The following is a 26,231-nucleotide window of genomic DNA, read 5'->3' on the forward strand; positions in this document are numbered from 1 at the left end:
CTCTGTTGCCTGTAAATGGTATTTCTAATCCCATGTAGGGGCTTTCAAGAAAAGAGCTCATGTCCTTCAATGCCTGCTGAATTTAAAATTCGGTGTGCATGTGTGAATGGTGGCACTTCTTTCTCATTTGTCCCAACCCTAAAATTCCATAATAAAGCAGAAACTGCGTGAATTCTAAACGCGATACAGCGATTTTGCTGTTGTTAATAGAACAATATAAACTATTCAAACGCTTGGCGTACCCCTAATCTACCCCTTCGTAAAACTAAACAAGTCTGAAAGTTCATTTAATCAATACGGGCTAAAATAAAATTCGGAGAAGGCGCGGCAAATGCCACGGGTGGGGTGGGGTTTGGGGAAACACCTAATGGACGTTAGTCACGACACGATAGAAATGGGAAAGTTTAGATTTGCTTTCAAAAACAAAAAAAGGATTGTAATATTTCATTTATATATCATACATTTTCAGTTTATTTAACATACTTCGTTCTATTCAGTAGCATAGCCCGAATGATATTGATCTGATGCTTCATACATTAAATTATTGAATGAAATAGTAAAGAATGTTACGGAAAATAAGGTAACTTAATTGTAAATATAAAGAAAACTATATAAAACTATATTCTTCAAATGGTAGAAGTCGTTTCAGCTAAGTTTCTAGGCATAACACTAGACCAACATTTTACTTGGAAATGACACATCGGGTATATGCCTTAATAAATTTGTGTTTGCTTTGATTCGAAATCGCAAATTGGGTTCGAAAAACGCACCATTTATCACGGCTTTGTTATGCCATGACTATCAAACTCCTTCCTAGAAATAATAGATCACTGCCGTGTAATGCTTTCAAGGGGAGATGTAATTTTTAAAAGCCTTAAGGACCATAAGTTTTAACAACAATAATAAATAACTTTACTGTTATTATTATGACAGCATGATAACTAATGACATTTGCATGCCTAAAAATGGACTGATTGTACAGTTTTTTTTATAATCAATCAATCTGAATGAACCACTTTCTGTGCAAATAAATGAGTGATTTCTTTAGAGCAATTAGCTAACTACTTTAGGCTGACACGGTCCGGTTTATTATCGGCTTCTCCCAGCTGAATGATTATTTATTTAAATATTTCGTCGCATATAACTTATGTTCCTTCATTGTATTGATGGAATAATCTTTGATATTCATACCCACGTAATACGAAAAAATACACGTCTTATACTCTTTATTTTTAGTCGGTTATAATTGTGACCTATGTGTTCCCTTGGTTTTTTGCATCCAAAAAAACCTTTAATACGTTTCAAGGTTGGGCCTCAAATGTATCTGTTTCGTGATCATTTGTGTTTTCTAATAGTCAGTTCTGTGCCGGATACGCCGACTTTTTGGGTATAAAGTATGATTTCCTCACAGTATTTTCTTTCACTGTACGAGTGTTAAATGTATTAGAAACTCCATTGGTGACGAGGTTCAAACCTCCGACTTCAGGGATGAGGAGAATTTCAGAAACGAGATTCTTAGTCCGTAGTCTCCGGCGTAACACTTATAATATACAAATACCTAAAATCAGAACCAAATACCGTCACAAAAATACTATAACCTTTTCGGAGCGAGTCTTTACAAAAGCTTGCATCATGAGATACGGAAAATAGCAGTGGACCTGTTTAGAATGCGCCTGCAAAGTTGTTTGGTAGATGGACTCCGATGCAGTAACGGCGTAGAAGGTATTGCGATATATTTTACTTTTTAAGTGACGTGTATGTTTGTAACATAGTAGCAATATAGCTTTTAATAAGCAGTTCTCTTTATTTTATTTCTCAAGTACTGTTTTAACCATTTCACCATAATGTTTGCGTAATTTTTCCTCGCGGACATTTGCAATATATTATTTGTTAGTTGCCAGATGCTAAACGGAACTCAACAGAAATATAAACGCAATATAAATGTAACAAAATAGCCGGTGGCTAAGTATTATGAAGTGTACACGCTAAGCCTAATTGCCCACGGTAGCACTAGTGACTTCCTTACGTGTCGATGATTTTGGGAACTAGAACTATTATATAAAGGAAAAAATTCCATTTTTAAAATACAAAAAAATTATCCAAAGCGATATTCTTCTGATAACACTTTTAATTATTTTGCCGAGCCAAAACTGTATCATCAAGATTTTCGACTTTAGATTTACTATTCTTTTAAGAAAACTGTTTTATAAATTAAATTATGATTCGAGTTTTGACTTCCGAGTGTTTCATTTCTCTCTCACCGAGCACTTACTCGGTACTACACTATACACAGTTTCATATACATTTTTATGTTTAACAACAATTAAAAACGTACAGCCTTTACTGAATAGAACTATAGATATGTGTTATAAAAGAAAAATATCAGTAAACAATTTATCGATACATTTATCCCATCACTATGTGTAATAGGTGAATTATCAGTAGCCCATGCTTAGCATAGCCACCTAATTATAGACGGGAACGCCGCGCGTTGAGCGCACGCAAGGACGCTGTTACACACAGGCATAAAGACCGGCGAAAAACTTGAGGTTCGAGTCGACATTTGCCGTAAGCGATACGCAGTTTCTGTTATTTAATAGATTAATAATCGGTTTTTAAAATACATATGTTTACGTCCAATCTTAGAACTCAGTTTTGTGATGAATACAATAAACAATAACCGTACGGTGGTATATATTTTTGAATAGATATGTCGGAACAATGGCGCAGGTATCAGTTGCCATTGTCATTTTAATTTAATAACATCAAAGTTACATTTGTTGGAAACTGTTCTTTAGTTAATTTGATTTGCCAATATTAATAGATCTACAAATTAACAGGCTATTTGGTAGTCTGTAGTAATATTATAATCTTTATTATTAATGTAGCAGCAATGGTCCGAGTGTTAGCTGCCATTGTTCTGACAAATATACAGAGCTATACAGGCCAGGATTAGCCACGTAGCAAGAGTAGCAAATGCTACGTTCCCGCCGAATTTGGGGGCCCCGCGCTCCAACGTACTAGTAACCGTAATAATACTTGACTAATAGTGATCCACTTAAAAATGTAAAACTTGATTTAGTCACGTTAAATTCTAAATATAAGAAGTTACTTTACAAACTTTTTACCGTAATGTTTAATTATAATCGACATATTTTGTCTATCTATCTATACCACACCCACCTTTCAACGTTGCTACTTTATATTCTAACGTTTTTGTTTATTATCCCTGAACAGCACCGGCTATGGGGTCAGCGGTACTATCTACAAGGCGCTATCTTAAATCTATAATTACCGCCTGTGTATTTGAACCCCTCGGCCCAACTCCATCCAAGTTGGAGGAAAGACATATATTTGGGACGTTTATTTTATATTCTTACATAATGTTTAAGGAGTAAAGTGATCTAGGTCACTTCTTCAATTATTTACGTTTCATAAAAGCAGATAGATTTTCTTTCCACCAGGTAAATCAAATTGGCAACTTGCGAGAAGATGGTATAATAATTATGTTACAAATTTACGCATTATAAAGAATATTACATTTCTAAAACACACAAATTAATATTTAAAATAACTAAACATTCCTCACTATTAAAATCAATGTATGTATTTTCTTTTTGCTCGAAAAGTATGGAAGAGTGGTGAACTAATGATCCGTGTGTTTGATAACAAAACAATAACAAAAATATGACTTTTCATCTTCGTTCATCTTTACTCGCATCCGTTTGCGTATTAATTATTGTAAAAAGAAAACATTTAAAATTTCAGTTGAGCCTAGTTTTGTAAGGTTTAATTTATTTCTTTAAATAAACTATTTGAAGATCATTATCATAAAACTAAATAAAAGCAATTGCAGTCGAGTATTTAATACTCATCTATCTCTTTTCATCACAGCGTTAACAATTTGACAGACAGAGAGACGGCGTTGCGTAGAGATGTGGGGTCACTCTGGATCTTCTACCGCATTTACCATGTCTACTGTTTAGTTTACCAGCAGCTGAGTTTCATCAACAGACTTTGAGGCAGAATACGAAATTCCACCCTTACATCTCGACGTTCGTCGTTTCACACGGAGCGTTTTGTAAGGCAATCTTTACCGCGCACCACCACTGTGTGGAACCAGCTGCCCACTGAAGTATTTCGGAACCAATTCGACTTAGGGTTCTCCAAGGAAAGAGCGTACTAATTCTTAAAAGGTCGGCAAAGCACTTGCGAGCCCTCTGGCATTGAGTGTCCATGGGCGGAAATATCAAGTAAGTCAAGGAGTTCTATAAAACAAGAGACACAAGAGTGGACTCAACTAATATAGGTACTTTAAGGGGGGTGAGTAACTAAGTACTCGGCCGTCATACAGTTGTACCTATGGAGGGTACGTATTAACGTTCTGAGTCACAACAAATACCCGATATGTAAAATGAAGATTTCAAAGTATTAACTGAAAATTGGTATTTCTAGATATTTTGTAAGTTAATAGTGCTAGAAATCAACTTTGATCTGTTTTTTTAGCTTCGTAAAATGTTTACAAACGCATTTCTGACAGCGACTTCGATACGTGGCATAGTGACATCTAGTAAGAGTATCTATAGGACTAAAATTGGAGTAAATTAATTGGTACGAAAACATTTTTGTATCCATTAAACTTTTCAAAATACATTTTTAAATGATACTAGTAGTCCCTATACACTTTACTAATCGCTCTCCCGCGAAGAGTCGAGAAAACTATAAAGTTACTAAAGCAAGAGTACGAGAGCTTGTTGATGCTGGACTGTGCCAGTCGAATACAGAGCAAAAAGGTTGTTCCCGGCAGCGGAGAAAATGGCCCGGTACGTCTAATAATCTCTCCCAGCAAGTATGCGCATTCCATTTCATTATTCATCATCTTCAAACCAAATTTGATTAAACCAAAATCCCTACGAAGTTATAGTGACTCATACGTAAAGGACTCTAGTGTAAAGGTAATGAAAGGAGTTCTACTTTCTTTTATATACGATTCTAAGGAACTTATTTTTACTCTTTCGAGGTGATGTTTATCCATTCTAGATCTAGACTACTAAAATTACTTAAGACCTCGATCTACAGGGAAGAGGACAAAATTACTCACTCAAAATGCAAATCACTTCGGTGATTAGGTTGATTAATCATCGACGGCTACCAAGAATGGTTTAAATTGTATATTATTTGGCACGGGTCAAATTGATACCACTTCTAAGAAAGGTATCCTAAACTGTAGTTCAACCCGAGGGCGTTGTAAATGGAAAAATACGCTTATATTATTTAAAACATCTGTTTAAATGTTTTTGTATATTATTTCAAAGTAATATTATTGTTATAGTTTAACAGAAGCGAATATTCAAAATTCGAAATGTATGTCAACTTTAAATATAAATGAACTGCACAGATTAACATAAATTTTTAAGTTTGAATGAACTGACAAAAGGTGTGTTTCGTGTCTGTTTCCATACTGTAAGAAATAGTTAGTCTATGTGTAAATATTTTAATTAATTACTGTTTAACGTTGTTGTTTTCTTATGTGTATGTATTGTTTTGTGTGCGATATGTGGTAAACAGCCCGATTGGAATAATCTGTAATGATAGCTTTGTTAAAAAATAGTATATATATATATGAAACGTTAAAAATAGTAAACAATGGTCGCACACTTGAAGCCAATATGAGCCTTTTAGTTTTTACCACACTCAAAAATTCTTATTTAACATTCTCGTTTCCAATAATATCAAATAATATAAGTGTTACTTAGATTTTGAACTCATCAATAAGTGAAGTTAGTTTTTTGTTAATCCAGCATCGCAAACCCACTACCCCTAATATTATATTGGTTATAAGCTCGATTTAAAACAATTAATTTCTAATTGAGTATCAAGATAAAACAACAACATACAAAAAAATAGGACGGTCGCAATCGTAAATCTCTTATTAGAGATCTTTCCGCACAAGTTCGTAAAAGATTTTTTAGCATCGCTCCATGGCTGAATTTGGAACTAAACGGAAGCACGAACATCTGTCATCTGAATATTATGTTTTTAAACAATGACAAATCTTTGAAAGATATGTTTTTAGTTAATCGTTTACAAATTATTTATAAAATTGTTGCCAAATATTTATTAAAGTACAGTGATCATACATAAGACATATAATTAATACATTTAAAATACACTTGAACATAATTTCCATATTAAATCAATCTTTTAACACGTTTACAGAAATATATCCAGCGTATGAAGATCTTTTAATTAATCGATGTGTTCTGTGGTCGCAAAGCAATCGAAAGGGTTTTATGTTCTATATAATCTGTGGTATTGGCGCCAAACTAAAATAAAAAGTAATTGTATAAATTAACAATTCGAATACTGTATCAATGACAATTGAGATGAAGTATTTCCATAAACCAGGTTCTTAAACATACATCGCTTAGTTCACACAACCATCAGTTAAAGTGTCATTACCCGTTGTTTTTGTTTGATATAGACAATGATGTGAGAGTGTCCTATCTTTGTTATAGATAAGGTAGATTGACGGAAACCGTTTAAGTTTTGAAGCTGTTGTTTTATGTTTGTTAATGATAACGCAAGATTGTACTACCTAATAAAAGCGAAACACGGAGAGGGTTCGATAAAGCTCATACCACAGTGTGCCGGTAATATTCGATTTGGAAAGCATCTTTAATAAGTTTAGTCTGTGGGTTGGTGATTTTTTTGTAGCTAGTTCAGGTTTTCAATCAGCGCTTGAATATCCGATTTAAATGATATGAGCCACATAGATATGGCGCGGCAAAAACTGTTTCAAAAACGCTTAGTTGCGGAACGACGGTCGTCCAGGTGATACCGGTGGTATTTCGTATTCTGCCTTGATGTCAGAAGATGCAGAGTGACCCACATCAAAACCACACAATGTATGAGTGTGTCGAGCGTTAGCAGCAATAGATGAAAGAGCAACACGTTTCCTTTTCACGTTAATACCTCGATTACATAACTACACAGTCGTTAAGAAAAAGTAAAGTACTATGTAACAGTAATTAAGAGAATTGTGATTATGTACGGATCACAGAGACACGTTACAACAATACCAACTTATGCGGGAGTAACTGTCAACTAAATGACTTTGTATGGGTTAAGTAATGAGCATAAAAATTCTAACGATGGCTTCGTTGATGAAGGCTTAATTTATAAGTACGATATTTGATAGAAACATGTTTTAAGGCAGTGCACCGACTCAACTTAGGGTATCTAGAGTGTACTGATTATTAAAAGGCCGGCAACGCATACGCGAACCTAATCCATTGAAAGTGTATTTTGTATGAGACGCATACACGTCTATGGAACAGCTATTATCAGCTCTCACAGCCCATAGACTAAGGCTAAGATAGAATTTTGAAAAAACTCTATTTTGTAATTTATAAAATGTAAATACTAAATTAAGCGAAGTACCTGCTAATAAAAACATATATCCCAAATTCACTATGTGCCAACTGATATAATATATTTAAAGTTAGATACAAAAGATAATTGGAGATATATATTCTATATGATTCGTTTTTAAAGTACAGTTTTGAATCGATTATGTTTAGAATTGTGTGCTATGAGTTGCGTATAAATTAAAAAGCCTATTATTTCAAAGTCAAAGTTTTCAAACCCAACAATTATAAAAATAACGTGAGTCTAAAATAGCAGTCCTGTCTTCAACTGAGGATATTGCAATCGCTACATCTTGTAAATTAAATCTCTCGATATGGGAATACATTTAAAAACTCAGGAAGCTTATCCATTGATATAACATGGGAGTAAATCAATGATAGTAGCAATTAAAACGTTTGAATCTTATATGCGATGTGATTTCTTTAGTTACAATTTGTTTTAAAACTGCGACAACCAGCTAAAGCTGAATGGTTTCTCATGTGCTACAAGAGAATAATGAAGTCTTTCCCTAAGGGAAGTCAGACTGACGTCTTCCCTTGCAAAAAATATGGCGGATTATTCACGAACTTTACTTTCACCTTAAAGCAAGTACTGCGGTCAAAATATTTTTATGCACACTTTAAAGTCACGAGCACGCTCAAATGAACTAATTAATTTATGGTGGCCTGGAAGAGATTGCTTGTTAGCGATAAGGCCGCCCGTTGCATCCTTTATTATTTTTGTATTAACGTAACGAAGTGTGAACAAATAAAATACGCACGCCGTCGACTTTTTGGGTCTAAGGCAAGCCTCCTCTAAGCCACCCGCCAAGTTTCCTCACGATGTGTTCCTTCACCGACCTTCACCTTATAATGTTCCTCCTTAATAATGTTATATTATGTATCAAAAATGTCATATAATCTTATAAAATAATTATAATATTAACTAAAATCTAAAAAGCTATTCACGGAATAATCGGTTTGTCAAATTGCAATGTTTTACATTATATGTTATGAAAATTTACTTCCTGTGTTTCGTTAACAATTTACTAGTAATTTATATCTAAAACACATAGATACATACCCCTATGTACCTATAACAATTTCAGTAAGGCTAAGCTGGGGTATGGTATAACGAAGGTTGGTCAAAACATTTCTACAGCCTCCTACATTATATAACGAAGAGACGTACTAATTATATATATTCATGTCACTCTTCTATTTTCAGTCTTTTTCCAGGTCCGTCGTTCTGGAAGACATTGGGCTGAGGCATCAGGAAATTCACGGGTAATATAACTCCTGTGAATTCTCCCAGTGCCAAGACCCAACGTAGTCCTTGGTACTCCAAGAATCCTGTAGTTTCTTCTCTATTGTTGCCAAAATTCCTTCATTAGACGTCAAGCCTAAGATAAGATTGAAGAAGTCTTATTCAGAGTGGAAAATTAGCGAGGACTATACATCCATATGTCAATACGTTTTACAATTGTGAGCCATACATAGTGGTAGGTCTCGACTCTGAATTTTTTCCATACAAGATTATGATTAACGTAAATTTATTTATTAATTTTACATGATTTTTTAGAAGATACAAAGTAGCTGGACCAACAAACTGACGAAGCGACTAAAAAACAAATAATATACATACACTTGTATCATAGTCCTTTATATTACAAATGAAACAATCGAGCAATATACGTATCTTAATAATAATGTACTGAATGAATTCCTTATGTATAAAGAATAAACAAAAATTTGCTATACTTAACTTGACTAGATTGGATTTATTTATACGCGAAATCCAAAGTAAATACGTTTGTATATGTTTCATTTTGTCAATCTAACAGGCAAGTAGGCGATCTGCCTCCTGTCCACACGCGGTCATCTTTTTAGGTCTAAGACAAGTCAGTTTCGTCACGATGTTTTCCTTCACAGTTCAAGCGTAGGTTAAATGCGCACATAGAATGAAAGTTCATTGGTTCACAGCCGGGAATTGAACCCGCTGAAGCCACTAGGCCAACACTGCCCTGCAACTATATTCAACTATTCTAATTGGATCTTATTCCCAACGCAATAAACCGCTAATTAACAACTGTTAAGCAATTTTCCATTCCAATAAGTACTGTTTAGTTCCCACAATTTTTTTACAGTTTTGCGAGTTGGTACACCGCAAATGTCCATTGCATATTGTTTGCCACCGTTACTAAAATTATTTACGCGGTTTTATTAAATTCTAAGAATTAATTGATTACAATCTTAAAATGACCTTTATCTACAGAGAGGAAATATTTGTAATTTATGTCTTAATGAGTGTTTAATACTAGTCCCAATTTTTAATTATCAGTTGATTAAGTTTATTACAAAACCTTCGGAACTCATTTCAAATTCGGTTATAGGAAATTAAGACGCTCATATGTAAAATGTAATAAATATGGAAGTCTAGATTTACGTCTAGACTTTGAAACTTATTCTTGAGTATTAACGATATTCTTAACCTTAACCAGAATTCTTAAAATAATTTAAAACTTATAAATGCAAACTGCAAAGCTTTAAAAAATTAGGTCCTTTAACGCTGGCAGCATTTCCTCACTAAAACACAACATAATAAATAAGCATGAAACGCTAACTAATTGTTCACAAAGACTAGTAAAAATATAGTTAAACCCGAGTATAAGCGTCATAACACTGTTGTTACTTCGGTAACCATGGCAACGCTTGAACATGTCTGCCTATCAGATTTTGAAAGCAAATTACACGGGTCGATTATTCAAATGTTTTCTGAAGGTTGTGTTATTTTTGTATGGAAACCATTAGTGTAATGGACGTTTCAAATACGTCAAAAATATCACACGTGAATAATTTAAGTTCATTTAGTGTAATAATGCCTGAATTTGGTTTACGTTGCTCACGTTTTCGTGGATTTCGTGTAAAATAGTTTATATAGTTTCAGTAATATAATAAAATAAATTAGCGCGTTACAACCTCATTAGGTCTGAACCTCAGATTTCTGTATCTGTTTCGTTCATTTGTTAATTTAATAGGCAAGTAATACTCCTGCGCTTCACACAGGCCGTCGAGTGTTTGGTTCTAACGCAAGTCGATGTCCTCACGATCTTTTTCTGGACCGTTCGAGCGAATGTTAATAGTAATAAGTTATTGTAATAAAATTTTTGAATTCCATAATTTGAAGTCCTTATACATAGTACAAACCCCTCTCTTTATAGTCGAGAGGTTGGATATATTTTTATTTGATTAGCCGGACCACAATTTCGAGGTTAATTGTAGCAAAAATTCCATGGAAAACAGCATGAAAACGATAAAAAATGTCGCACGATCTCCACATTTTTATACATTTTACTAAGCTACATTCACTTGCATGTGTACTATCTTGATTAAACTATAACATGCGACAGAATTATTAAACTTAATTGTCTTGTTAAGCTTATCTATGTTGTATACATTTAAAAAAATCAAAGACCATAGAGTTGGTACTTCACAGCGTAAGCCTCGTAATTCAGTTAATGCTTCCAGAGACTATTTCATTTATTATATACTATTTTAGTTATATAATATTTGAAAGTTGCGCCAAAATTGAGGAGTACCTTTTTAATACTTTTTTATTTGGTAAATTAACAAGAATTCCTCACTAAATTGAATTTTATTCCTGTTCATTTATTCTTTAAATAAGCTATTTTTACTACTACTATATACTATAGAAAGTAGAAAGAAGAAACTTAATCTACCATAGTCCTAATAAACACCTAATAAAATGAAGATATCGAAAATAAAGTACCAGGGCAACATAATGCGCTAGGCGTTACCTATAAGCACGACAAACAAAAATAATACATATAATTTCAGAAGAAATATATTATCTCTTGCGGTAAGCGTAAACTTTCATTTCATTTATTTAAGAACGATGATGCAGAGACAAACCAATTAAACAAATTTACACCCCTAAGGTGTGTATTGCGTGACAATCAGGGTGACCCAAAAGGCCGCCCTTTCGTCGCACCCCCGTCCTTTTATTCGGTGTCATTGGGGTGACTTAAGGTTATAAAAGGGTAGTGGTTGTTAGGGATAATGATAGAGAGATCACAGATTGTTGGCTGGCTTCGATTTGACTTTGATTTGAATAGTTTTTATGACAGGCAATTTCTTCGACAATACTGTCTTTGGAAACGTGATAAAATTCAAAGCTTTAAGTGCTTAGTTGTCCGTATTGCTTTAAAAATCGATTAAATTGACGTACAAATATTTCTAAAAATATTACTGTCATACATAACGAAAATAACAAATCCAGTAGAAAAACATATTGATATAGTTTTGAGACATATCCTGAGTTTATGACTACTCCCGATAAAAACTAGTTCATATTTCAATGCAACCAGTCATCACACAAATGGCTCTACGTTATTACGAATAATTATTGCATGTTCATTTGCAGATGTTACTTTTTTTTGGATCTCGCTTGGTGAAAGGTTAAGCAGATGTATCAATTTCTTAGTAAAAACTTAAGTTGATTTGTTTGCGTGGTTTTCTACTTTGCGTTTTGAAATAACTAGGCGCTGTACGTGTTTACATGATATAGGGAGTGTGAATCTTTATGAATTCGTTTTTGCAGTGAAACTTATTTATAGCGGTTAGAAAAAAATATCGTTACATTTTTCGGTTACGCGTCAATTTTTTTCTTTACGAGCCATATTTTTCTTATCCCTACCACATTTGATTCGAAGAGTGTTGAAATACTTCTTTAAAAAACTCAATAGTAATAACCATTTACGTCATTTTCAAAATTCAGACAATTAACCTTCGACTTAATTAAATTCCATAAGTTAATGCTTACTTGAAATCTTTCCACTTTAAGACGATCTTAAAGAAACATCCTGGATTACATGTAAGTACCTGAAAACACAGAAAAGTATTTTAGGATATATTAAATTAATATAAATATATTACAGAAAAACAAATTTTTTTTAAAGTACGATTAGGCTTATATAAAACGTTGTTAGTAAGTGATGATACACCCATTATATTTTTTCATGTTGTCTAACTGTCAATGTTGTCAAATTATCTTGAACCTGTCCGCGCTTATATTACACTTTTTACCATGGTACTCATTACTTTTAAGTTTGATATGATGAAAAGAGACAGAGAGACTGCCCAAAACTAAGGCTATTTTAGAAATTATATAATAATAATTAGCCTATCATCTTTTATATTTTTTATAAGCTATGGCAAATAAGACTTTTTCATATATTTTTTATCTTTATCGTATTCATCGCAATCGTTACATATACGATTAGCAATTAATTTAGTATATCTTTAACATAGATAAATTATTTGTAAACCTTTTAACTGAATAAATAGTAAAGGCAAAAAAACATACATTTTTAGCTGACACATGCAGTGGCGGCCATGGGCTAGTTTTTTAAAGACGCACATTTCGTACATACCTCAAAACGAGTTCATGTAAAGCAAGTTTTCGCTAAAAGTAAGTAATAAATTTGAATGGCTAAAATCCGTTAAACTATCGTCAAGTGTCTGGTTAGGACATAACCACTACTGGTCTACAGTACCGTCAACAAACCTTTTATATTATGTTGATAATTTGAATGTAGAAAGCCTTATGTAAGCTTACAAATTGTAGTATATTTTAGCTTTGAATTTTCTTCTAACAGCATTTTTATTTTAAATATTTTAGAAAGACAGTTTAGCAGCAATATAATAGTGTACAAATTTTAGCATCTGTTTCGTAATCATTTGTTTTTTCTAGCAAGTAGGTGATCGTACCTACCTACAGATCATTGTTCTTTTAGCCTAAAACATGCCGGCTTCGTCTCGATGTTTTTTTCTTCACGGTACGAGCTACTGTTAAAAGTCCATTGGTACACACCCAGGGTTCGAACCTCAGGGATGAGAGTCGCACGAAGCTTGGCCAACACTACTCTCAACAACGAAATTAATCATTACAATTATGTTGCGTCACTAAACGTGTGCGAATTTCATACAAAACTAGGTTATCACGACTTAAACTTCAATATAAAATAAATAGTGCAATTAACTTTATTAATGGTCCTGTTTTGCGTCCAGTACACGGTAAATATGTTTAACATTTTTTACTGCCTTCAAACTAATTAAAGCTTATTACGAAAAGATATTTTACTATCATTTACTTGTGAATGTCGGTTTTAATAAAGTATAAGTTGAATATAAATATAGCGCTGCTACAATATACTAGATATGATAATTAAGTATACAAATGGTTGCGAGAACCTTGGGCTTTCCTCGCTTAATAAAAATCGTAATACTGCCAGCATTAAAGCCCACAGATTATCCAATTTAGTGCAGTCGTCCGGTAGCGTTGTTCGTGCATATAAATTTCGGTGATTTATTTATAAAATTTTAAAATACATAAATGTATAACAATAAAATACTTTAAAATAAATCTAAGCTTTTATAAGCTGCTAGAATTGTAGTATTTTTCACCACACTGGACCAATATGACCTCATTTGGAGTTTGACTTCGACAATTGACTTGTCTAAAAGTTGTGTTTATTCAATGACAATTCACTCGTGTTGAGCGCAATTTTCACTTACAAACAAGAAATATGACTGAATATTTTACAGTTAAATTAACATAAAAATGAATTCGACCTCTGACCATATGGTTTTAATATAATTTAATCTTGTAAAAGATTAATTTATACTTAGTTAGTTAAGCTCAAAAATATTCAAATACGAAAATTATGATAAATTTATCCATTTATTACAGAGTGCTGATTAGATAAATGAGTTTTAGATTGCATTGGTATGCTGGTAACATATAATTTATGTTTCTGCAATTTTATCTGTAACATAAAATACATTTAAACTACCTGCTTACTTATAATATTTTTATCACACCGCATATTATTAACAACAATATTATTAACAATAATATCTATGTATTTTAACTTTAGGTCAATAATTAATAGCTATCGAAGTATTAACTTTTTTAAACGCGTATTTCTTTAAGCCATTTATTCTATTTAGTATATAGCTACTAGATACTAAACCATCAATGTTATTTAAACAATCTGATTGGTTTTAGGTACGCTAAAACTTCAGTATCTTATGCTAACCTCTACAATAGAATTCGAACAAAATATAGTGGATTTAATATATTCTAGTAGCAAACGTGGTTTGAGTCTCTATTAGTATTCGTTTATATCCATGAATGAGGTTTCGTATGGTTTTAAATGTATAGGATAAACTAGAGACACTATAATTCTAATATTGTCGTAAGTAGAACATTATATGAACTTGATAGGAACAGATTATCAAAGCACAACTTGATGACACAGGACAGGGACCACTCCCTGTGCTGGAAGTTTCTCATTTCGGAGGCTAAGATGAAGTGGACACAGCGGAGTGAGTGAATATTTTAAATTATGCGAAGATTGGTATTAAAGATTACTATTTAAATTTTAATACGTGCCAGAAAAATACATGTTCAATGTTCTTTTAACATTTAGTACAACTAACTTTTACATTTAGTACATAATGGTCAATGTTCTTTCAAGTAATAAAAACAAACAATACTAAGTATTTTTCTAGTAACTTCCAGAAATGGATCAATGTTGGGTTATCTATGTGACTTATTTACGCAGATATATTTGGACTTACTTTATTTAATTATATACATGAGTTTCAGTAAGCAATTTATAGAAAATATTAATTAAAAAGCTGTCGAAATTCTTATGCTAATTCTTAAGTGTTAATTAAAATTAAGTATCAATGAATCAACGTCTAGTTTGTCAATTATTTTACATTGTTAAACGTTTTGTAATAGTTATCATGAGTAAGATCTAATCACAAACAAGCCGGTCACCTTGACACTTTTTGTACTAAGTGAAAATTAAAGAATACTTAAGTTAATAAAAAGTTATACATAAAAAAAGCTTAATTATTCGATAAATATTTTTTAAGTAACTATACATTTGGGCCCGCTATTGTTCCTGGGTTATCGGACTTTGAAGAATAGAGGATTTTAGCTTTACTCTATATTATCCACTCACGTATAACAATAGAAAATAAGCGAAATAATGAAATGTTAATTGCTATGTAACAAATGAATGCAATGTAACAGTTGAAGAGAGTGTCTACGTATGGCCATACTCTGGAGTCGGGGCGGACGTCGTCGATTAAGGAAATCGCTACTTTTATACTAAGAAAACCTAAGTGACCAAAATATTGTATTGTATTGGAACGAACAGCCCGTTTCTACTAAATTTTATAAGCAAGCTTTTTATAATATCGTATACTTATAAAAATGTAAATATAATCAAATAGAATAAAATTTATAAAAAATATTATATTTGTCCGTGACACGAATAAATTAATTGGAGCTATTACATAAAATTAGAATTAATTGTCTTGCCATTATAATTACAATAAAGGTTAGACAAAAATTAATTAAAAGTAAAACGCAGTGACCTTATATTTAGCAAATGTTTATTGTTTTTTCAATTTCATGGCAAGAGGTACATAAAAGTTGAGCAAAAGAGTACTTAACTGTTGCCCAAGGTACAGCAAATAAAAAGAAGAAGACAACATAGAAGGTAGACCAAATTAAAGAAACAGCAGGTGGTGCATGACAGAGAGAAATGGTGGGATTTGGAGGAGGCATTTGCCAAAAACGGGCACATAGATGATTGAAATAGCAACGTGTTTAAATGTAAATATACACATTATTATTAGATAAAAAGGTTATTATTAATTATTTTTTATCTATATTTTTATTTTGTTTTTATTGCAATAGCTCAGTCCAGGGCCTTCACGAACTGTTCTGTTCTTTATGAACTTTATTATTCGTACCGTTTTACTATTTTTATTTGTTGTACTCTTTATAATACAACAAATGAAAACCAGAAGAACAAAGAAGTTCTCATGACGGCTAACAAAATGAAACTTGGATATTTCAGACGTGTCTTACATAACACTAATACAAGGCAAGCCAGTAGAGGGCGACCTAGCTGCAGCCGTACGCCTTGGTCGGAGAATCTTATGTTCAGTCAAAGCACCAAGTCATTGTTTAGAAGTATCGGCATCCAACAAAAAGTATCCATTAAGATTGCAAACCTTCGAAAGGAGACGGCCCTATAAGCTCCGGTTTTACTTTAAAACAAACATATTCACGGATGAGATTCGTGCCTACCCACAACGCCGGGAATGGAACAACCTACATACCACCATTAACTGTGATGTCGGTTCCGAATATATAATGTATAATTTATTAAACACTAGACTTTACTATTTACAAGTAAATCTTAAATCCACCTTAAAAGGGAATCTCGGTCAGAATGTAAGCGTAACAGTTTAATTTATATTACAAAATTATTTTATTTATGCTCACATGAATGTTCAATGTGATCGTTATCTACAAAATTATTTCGTATAAAGACATTTGAAACTCAGTACGCAATAGTAAAGGAACTAGGAATATCGTCAAAATGGGACGAGACACGACACGTTCATAAACAAATATTCCATCTTCGATAACAAATACGAAAATCTTAACAGCAATTTTTATACGGGACAGTTCTCAAGGGATGAATCTAGCAGTTACGCACACAGTCAAATACATTTTTATTAATAAGATCGTCCAAATAAGTCTAAGTCCGGGAAGTATGACACTACAGATTCTACCTGCTAGAACAATTGCGTGAACAATAAAAGCAGTTGTTAACAGACAGAACAGTTCTCAAGGGAGGAATCTCGCAGTTACGCAGAAAGTAAAAGTTACATAAGTTTCCAAATTAGTCTAGGTCTGGGGAGTGTGATGCTCCAGTTACAGTTGCTGGTGACTTGTGGATGAATAAATATGAATTAGTTTTATTGTACAACAATAGCATAATTATAAAATGTTAATGTTATGTAGAAATTGTCAAGTACAAAGGTAGAGACTAGCTGACACAGAGAATCCTAGTCTGGACCTAGTGCACTTTCTTGTTAACGAAATATCCTTTCATCTTTCTTTATTTTTTCGTATTTCGTGAATTGCCTATTCCTTCACATCCGCCTACATTTGTTAAAACGATTTGTCAATGTTGATGATAGTACAAATTACGATAACATTTTAACGAATTTATAAAGGTTATGGCACGTGACCACCTACGCAAAATATGTTTTAATGGGTTCTACATAAAACTTGAACAACATTAATAAAAATGAGCTTTACGATATAAAAATCTTCAGATTTTTTCTTTTTACTTTTTTATAAAAATTTTGAGATTACATTATACAAATTTGTTATATCGTTACTGATAGATTATAAATATATTTTTTATTTTTTCTTATTTTATAGGAGGGCAAACGAGCATACGGGACGCCCAAAAAGGGTAGTCATCGCAGGCCCTGAACTTTGCCAGCCAACGGCCTTTAAGTAAGGAGTATCCTGTTTTGAATTGGATGTCGTATCTCCCAGGAAAGACACCCACCGGGAGGTCGATTCCACAGTTCGCTAGTTCGTAAAAGAAAATGTCTTGTGATAACAGGGTTTAAATATATAAATATTCGTAAACGAAAAAAAAAACAAATATCTTCGGCTAACGATTGCTAAACATATGTTATTAACGGTGTTTTTATTAATTTTCTCAATATTATGGACATGTTAAACAAATGTACTGTTTTACTAAATCCCCGATACACCTTCGACAGTCGTTATACAAACATTATTTGTAGAGCGTAATTAATTTGATTATGTCATATGGGTGGTGCCAATTATAATTACTACACGAACTACGCAACAATATGTACTCACAAAATATATGAACATTATTTAAGCTTTATAACAGTTGACTATGTTGTTATACTGAAACTTCCAACAGATAGCGAAACTAGTCCAATCGTTTCTAACATCAAAGTTCCCTCAATGTGATGTGGACATAGGGACCACACGGTACTAAACCCCAACATAAGTTAGTATTGGGAAGCTACAGAGAGAAGTAGACACGAAAGTATTAGACACGAGAAAACGAAAAGTATTATTTTTAGTAGGAAACGAAACTACTTAGTACCGACACCTTGTATTCATTAGTACAGGATTTTCTCATACCAAAATATAAAATGATGTCACTGTACGATAGGATATCTGGTGTTACGTTTTTGTACAAATGGTTAAATTGTCAAGGTTCAAATTCCGTCTGTAAAAACCAAGCTGAAGGATTCGAATTCTTCGCGAATATAAGAAAATTTAGAGCTTTATTCGCTGTTAAGCGCCTATTAGCGCGCCTAGCGCGTACTAATCCGTATTATTGAGCAAAATATTACTAGTAGACTAAAATTGGAAGAGTAATATGTTTTGTAAAATTTATGTTCACCGTAATTGACAATTGTCATGTATTTTAAAATAGATAGCCTGTATCATATACTGCAAATATATTATATATGATGTGGTTTACTTGAAATATATAAATAAACTAACCGCAAACTATTTATTTATCTCGTTTCGTAATATTAAACGAAAAACAAATACCATAAATTGTTTAGTGTGCAACAGGCGGCCTTATCGCTAACAGGCGATCTCTTCCAGTCAACCGTATTAAGGAAAAAATAGAATTACAAGCAACGCTGAAAAATTATAGAATTACCAAATATAATAATAAGGTCTCCCGTTTGTCAAAAATAATTGTTGACTTACAGGAGTCAGACTTGCGTGAGTTCTTGGCATCTAATCACTTTACGGAGTGCACATAAAAATTAAAAAGCTAACCAAAGGTGAGGCTTTAAACAAATATCGTGTCGGTTCACGAAGTGTGTTTATTCAGTGTGTGTGCATAGATATTAGATATTTTGTTTGTACATTCACTGTACGAGTAAAGGTAGATATGAAGCTTAGTGCTTAAATTAATTACAAGAACGTGTTTATTATGCGAGCATTTTACGACCCGCAGACCACGTTTTATTTAATAAGAATATAAAAAAGTTTTTAAAAAGTTAGTTTGAGGTATTGCTACCGTGAATTTTTTTTTTGTTTTAAGGAAAACCGTCACAGTGTCCAGAGCCGTTTTCCATTACTCATCCCCATTAAAATTACTGATTCTTAACGTAAAACTTAATCAAAACATTTTTGGGAATACCAAAACCAAAGCGTTGATTTCTGTATAAAATGTTAAATATTTTGTAACAACTTAAATCTAGTCTTAGCTTAGTTATAAAAATTGACGATTTCAATATTACACTTTCTCATTCAAATGTGTGTGACACTAAATGTGGCGACAATGGCTTCATATATACAATATAATAAATACTATTAAGTAGAAAATTTCGAATGCTTCTAACAAAAAAACTAATGGGTCAAAATTTCTTTCAACATTAGATCCCTTCAATTTTCAAATATTAAAAAAAATTGTTTTGCGAAATTAAGACATTCTGCTAATACAATAGAAAAAATTAGACGTTATGATAGAATATATAATTTAGATGTATAGAATGTACCGTTTATAACAGGTAAATTACTTCTGTATGGGATAAACGCGAAATAATGCGACATTTTGAGCGGTCAATCGTGGCCAATATCTCGTTTTAAATTCGCTTTTAAAAGTCTTATTTAAACGTTGTACTCGCTTCAACCAAACGACCAGAAACTGTTAATATTAAAGGGTTTAAACATGGTTTTATTGCTATATAAGAAGCCTACTCACAGGTCCCATGGTGTTGCTTGCTCGCCGCTTGCCACGAGAATGGTACGTGGTATTCGCTCATGGGTTTCTCCAACCCTCAGTGGGGTACCACCACCAGATTTCGAACCCCATTACGCATGCGTATAGGTGGGGCAAATTATTGATCACAGGACCCCATTTTCTATGATGGCCCGATAAGAAGCACGAGGTAGACAAATTAGTATAGGGTGGTGAATCGTATAGGTATTAATTATGTATGTAGTAGAATGATTGATAGAATTCGTTCTATGACACGATGGTACGTTTTCAAGAACAATCGAAAAATCGATTTATTTTGAGGCTTTTCTACGAAATTGTTAAAATACTACTGGAGATTTTGGATTAGACAAGAAGTTTAAAGACTTATGGCGTATTTATTCGGTATATGTTTCATAGATAAAACCCACGGAAGAAAGCTACAGTTATATTTTTTTCAATTCGGTGGCTCAACTTTTGCCTGATATCAAAGCCAAGTCCACATGGATTCCTATGTTCACACAATGCCCAGAGGCGATGAGAACTTGAAACTGATCGTGGTTAACACAGAAGGCAAAAGATGGGATGGCGAATCACCAGCTGGTCTTCAAAACTGTAAAAGGTGAGGTGCTGGATAGAAACCGCTGGAAACAATCACTCCAGATTCCTTGCTAACCACGACGCTTAAACAGGAGAGATCGACTGAAAAGAATGATTTAGAAGTAGAGAATGAAAACTTACGGAATATATATTTTTTAATAACCTCTTAGTACCTTCTGAGTACGAATTCTCTATTTATTTATAAAGTACACCACATATATAAAACATTTTCTGCACTAAAAGTTACGATCTATCTATTCTAAAATGATTAGATATTTAACAAAAAAATATTTAAATTTAAGAAGTAAAACCTAAAAGTTTTAGTTTTAGTATTTAAAAATACTTTTTCGCCTTATTGGTACCCGATACGTTCTTAAGAACGCTGTGTATAAAATTGATAAGCCCACAAATGATTTCTGAATAAATAAAGTTCACTCTGTTGTATTCGTGAAGAATTCGAAACTGTCTGAACGTTTTTACGTAATCTTATCTGAGTTATTTATATAGAATTATGGATGTAGTTGAATTCTTTAGCAAATTCTAAGCAACAAAATAATTGTGGTTTTGCATGTGATATTCGCTGACGTGTGCCAAATCGTGATTGCTTTTTATACACACAATAAACACAGGCTGGAATAAGGAAATAATCGTGAATAGGGAGAGTGTGTGACACGCACACAAAAAACAGATGAAAATATGTCCGCCCCAAGCCCCATTAGGTTATGGGACAAAAATAATTACTTGGTTTTAAAATCAATAGACCCATACGTCGTTACAAGATAACAATCAAAGCGCAATGCAGTGTTTTGTTCTCTGAATTGCTTTTCAAATTATACTTAAAGTTAGACTAGAATTATTATTATTCGTTAATTAATATGTGTAATTTTTTAAATTCAATTTATTCTGTGGTTAATTTTAAACGCAGGATATAAAGTATTGTAAATGAGACAAAAAATAGGGAATTTTCTTATTCATTCACTTGAATCGGATAGCTTTGATCTTGGATTTCATTAATTAATTAACAATGAAATAATTGTTTTAATGGTTGTAATGAAACTAAAGAATGTATATTGTAATTACCAAATCGGATGTATGATAGTTACTTTTTAAATTACTAAAGTTAAATTAATGAAACAAACCGTCTTTTGACACTTTGTTACAACCTCCTGAGTTTTTTTCGACGTGTAACACGCATCAAGAAAAATTTAGAAATACTTGTCATGACTGTGCAGAGTGGGGCACCAGAGCTTAAGGCCGTAAAATAAATAAAACTTTAATCTTTTGTATAGTAATTCGCATTACTTGCGCGAGTTTCGTCACGCGGAAAACCATTTTTTAACTATTCAAAAACTAAAAAAAATTAATGATGCTAAGACCTTTCTAGGTCTGGGCCTCAGAGTTTTCTGTTTTATGATCATTTGTTGGTTGGTTGGTTGGTTTTAGTGTAATGAAGCAATCTAAGTCACTTTAACTCCATTTTCATTCCATCTAAAGATTTTATACAAAAAAATATTGATACAAAGATTTTGAAAATCTGTCAAGAGGTGTATAGTTTTGTCAATCTGTGCATCTTTTTAATAGATTGTCTCTGTTATTGTCTTTGGTTAACAAAGCTTTTACACACTGAAAGAAAACAATTTTTTAACTGGATTAAAGCTATTTGTATTATTATAAATTTATAATTATTTTACATAATTTGAAATTTAATTTTTTTTCCGACGTCTCGCCTGCTTTACACGTGCGTGCGTGGTCACGGTGACTGAAGACAAAAGGTGTTGAATGACAAAAATATCACAGCTGTAGAGAAAGTTCAAAGAAAAAGAGTTGGTATCGACTAATCCGGGGAAATAAATACAGATAGCACAACTTTCTCTACAGATTGTCTCTGATTCCTGATTCCCAACCTTTTCTGTGTCAAGCCCCACCTTAGCGTATCTTAAATTCTTATGCCTCCGAAATTTAATATATTTTGAAAAATAAAAAAAAATTAATTGTTCAGAACTTGCACTAAACTAAATGTTAACTGAATAAACTCCAAAAAGGTAATTAATAGGAAATTCTCAACGAAATACAGTAAATAAATTTTAATTCCGCAATTAAAATTCCGAATAATTTTAATAAATTTTCTAATAGCAACAATCAAATTGGCTCCCTGATCTAGTCTTACTTAAGACTATTAAGTAATTAAAAACTAACCTAATGTACTAAAAAGGATATAATCTGTGATCGTGTGTTTGTAATGATCTGGGCAAATAGGCGGAGAACGATTGCATTGTAGAACAATGACGGGTCAAAGAAGAATAATTAAACTGGCGTTTAGATAAGGTACAATTCATGTCAATTGATTCAATTGTATTTCGTATTGTATTTAAGAAGATACCAATATATTATTATAATAAATTAAGAAAAATACGTGTTGTTAAACAATTCAACGTAGACCTTGAGCTTCCCAAGCTACCTGAAATACCGTATAAAGTGCGCACCTGCTAATTAAAATTGATAATAATAATTACTCTGAAGTTTTAAATAACCATTCACATTTTCTTTTAGCCTTCAAAAACACGCATAAATACAACCTTAAAATCCTTTGTTGCGTATACTATTACTATCTTTTAATTACAATTTTAAATAAACGAGCAGTGTTGGCTTCGTGCGACTCCTCCTATCATCCATGAAGTCGCCCGGCTTTGCACCAATAGACTTGGTCTGGTATTAGCATCTGTGTTGGCATTTAACATTTGTTCGCAACCAAAACATCGTGAAACTTGGACCCAAAAAGCGACGGTATGTGTCGGAGAAGGCTGATCAACTACTTGCCTATTAGAAATGGTCACTGACGAGATACATAAATAGGAAGGCTATCTAAAAGATGATAGCGCCATTGGTATATTAGAAAAAATCGCGCTTCTACCTTTTTAGGTATGGGCCTCAGATTTCTGTATCTATTTCATGATGATGGAATAGGCAAGTAAGTGATCAGCCTTCTGTGCCTGACGCACGCCGTCAACTTTTTGGGTTTAAGGCAGGCCGGTTTCCTCACGATGTTTTCCTTCACCGTTTCAGCGAATGTTTCGAAGCGAAAGCGCACATAGAAAGAAAGTCCATTGGTGCACGGCCGAGGATCGAACCTACAACCTCAGGGAAGAGTCGCACGTCAAGCCACTAGGCCAACACTGCTCTTGTTATATATCTTATTTAAAATAAACAATTAATCTGCCCACTGAAGTATTTCCGAACAAATTCGACTTAACTAACCTCTAACTAACTTCGACTCTTGAAGGACCCTTCAAGAAAAGAGCGTAAATTCTCAATTCAATTCCAATTCTTCAAAGGCCGGCATTGCACTTGCTAGCCTGGTAATGTATGTGACCATGGGCGGTATCACGTAACATCAGGTGAGCCTCCCGCCCGTTTGCCTCCTTGACATTAAGAAGATCTAAACTCTTAGTTCTGGTGATTGAAAAACTCGTCGTTCGATCGTTTAGATTTATAAAATAGATAATACAGCATATCAGCAATACAGCGGTTGATGCAAGCATTAAGGTCATCCAGAGTTCTACATTTATCTACTCTATGGCCAGTTAATAAGGTGAAATAGTTCGGTTCCTGGTGGATCAGGTGCGAGGCAGCTCCAACAACATATAATATTTCACATGATAACATCACGAACTTGGCTAAAGCCGTGGGAAGCAGCTATTTTATTATTTAGTTTTATTTTACTTTATAGCGCGTAGTATATGTAAATTTCATTATTGTTTTATTATTTTTTATTGTAATTGGAGGCAACCTGGCAGAATGCCCACCTGATGTTACCTGATGCTGACATTGCCAGAAGGCTTATTGCCAGCCTTTTAAGAATTGGTACGCTCTTTTCTTGAAGGACTCTAAATCGAATTGGTTGGAAATACTTCAGTGTACAACTGGTATCACTTAGGTAATTAAAAACTTTCCATAGCTTTTGATCCGACTATACGTAAACGTAGTGAGGAGTTTTTGGTGGTACTTCTCAGAACCACTATTAGTATATGATTGCTGAATTCAGATCAGACTCTCTGCCACTTAAACATTTCTTAACCATATCCTATCCTGCTCAATCGTGAGTTTTGTAATTCTTGTATTTCTGATGCTTTTGTATTGCATCGTTATTCATGAATCTGTGAAATTCGCTTCTTAGTTTCTAGTTTATTTTTTTTATTTTTTTTGAATTATTTTAGGTTACGGTTGGTGATTCTATATATTTATACGATTTGCTTATGTAATTCTAGCACATTACCTATAATTTTCCTTTTTTTTAGTTTCTTTCCTTACAAAGGTTGCCTGGAAGAGATTGATTATCAGCCATAAGTCCACCGGATAATTTCTATACATTATTTGTTTATCTATAAATGTAACGAAGTGTCAATAAATACATAAAAATATAAATATAATCTTATATAAAATTTATTCGTTCTATATTTATTACTGAATTACCATTTTAGTAATACATTAACAACGATTGAGCTCATTATAATACATTTTATAACGTTGTAAAATAGTCAATTAATGAAACACGCAATCCATACATTAATAAGCATAACAATCACTTCATAAATATTTATTTTATGTCATAAAAAGTTATTTATCATTCAATTTTGACACTTGGAATACGATAAAATGATACGCTTTCACGATAATATCGCTGTTGTATAAAGGAAGTGACGGTATACCTCAGAGGATAGACAATATGGATGAGGAAGTGCAGTGCATATTTGGAGGAACTGATTATCTGGAATACAATTCAGTAGAAGTAAAATGTATTAATATTTACGGGATACCTATTTATGTGTTGAGATTAATCTATTACTTCTGGAATGGGTGTGACCCAAAATAAAAAAGAGAGTACACCCTACCTGGGAAGATACAATAAAATAGCTAGGATTGGAAAATAGTCGCGAAAGTGATAGACAAACGGAAGAAAAATGGAGACCACTCCGTCGGAGATTGTGTACTAATATTACATATAAAACACATAAACATAATTTAATCCTACAATACTGTACTAATTTAGGCTTTTTCTGCTTTATAAGTACAAAATACCATCACTATATGGAATCACTGCCCACTTTAGTAGCTACACTAAAGTATATTCGATCCAATTTGACTAAGGGTCCTACAAGAAAAGAGCATACCAACATCGGCGAGCCCTCTGGCATTGAGAGTGTCCACGGGCGGTATCAGTTTTAATCTAATTTTAAGAATTTATTTATTTACAGACCAAATGGCCAAATTCAATTCTAATTTATGCGCTTTCCGTTTCGTTTTTAATTAAGCTTAAACCAAATTTGATTGCAGCAAAGGCGAAGCTGTAATGAATTAAACCCTAAGAACCAAACTAAACTAACAATCAAGAACTTAGTAGGGTAGAGGTAAGGAAAAAAATATTAGCTTATTTTATACAAATTTCTAAGCAACTTCTTGTGCACTCATTCAATGATTCATAATATGCAGCCATATGGCAGCTGGTCTCATGAATTTATCTTACTAATGATGAACATAGAGCATCCTA

General features: G+C 33.0%; 1 protein-coding gene across 4 annotated transcripts in view; it reads right to left on the reverse strand.

The window, feature by feature from the left end:
* LOC123712588 (ras association domain-containing protein 10) overlaps positions 1–26,231 on the reverse strand; it is a 95,023-nt gene that overhangs the window by 6,921 nt on the left and 61,871 nt on the right. For 2 of the 4 annotated variants that reach the window (XM_045665770.1, XM_045665769.1), the window contains one exon: positions 12,253–12,311. The exons of 1 other annotated variant lie outside the window; for it this stretch is intronic. The gene's annotated coding sequence lies outside the window, so the exon portion shown is untranslated. Of the gene's footprint in view, positions 1–12,252; positions 12,312–20,092; positions 20,114–26,231 lie in introns of those variants that run through there. One more of the 4 variants, XM_045665771.1, reaches the window with a different exon arrangement.

Source organism: Pieris brassicae, chromosome 7 (genome assembly GCF_905147105.1).
Source record: "Pieris brassicae chromosome 7, ilPieBrab1.1, whole genome shotgun sequence".
Lineage (NCBI taxonomy): Eukaryota > Metazoa > Arthropoda > Insecta > Lepidoptera > Pieridae > Pieris > Pieris brassicae.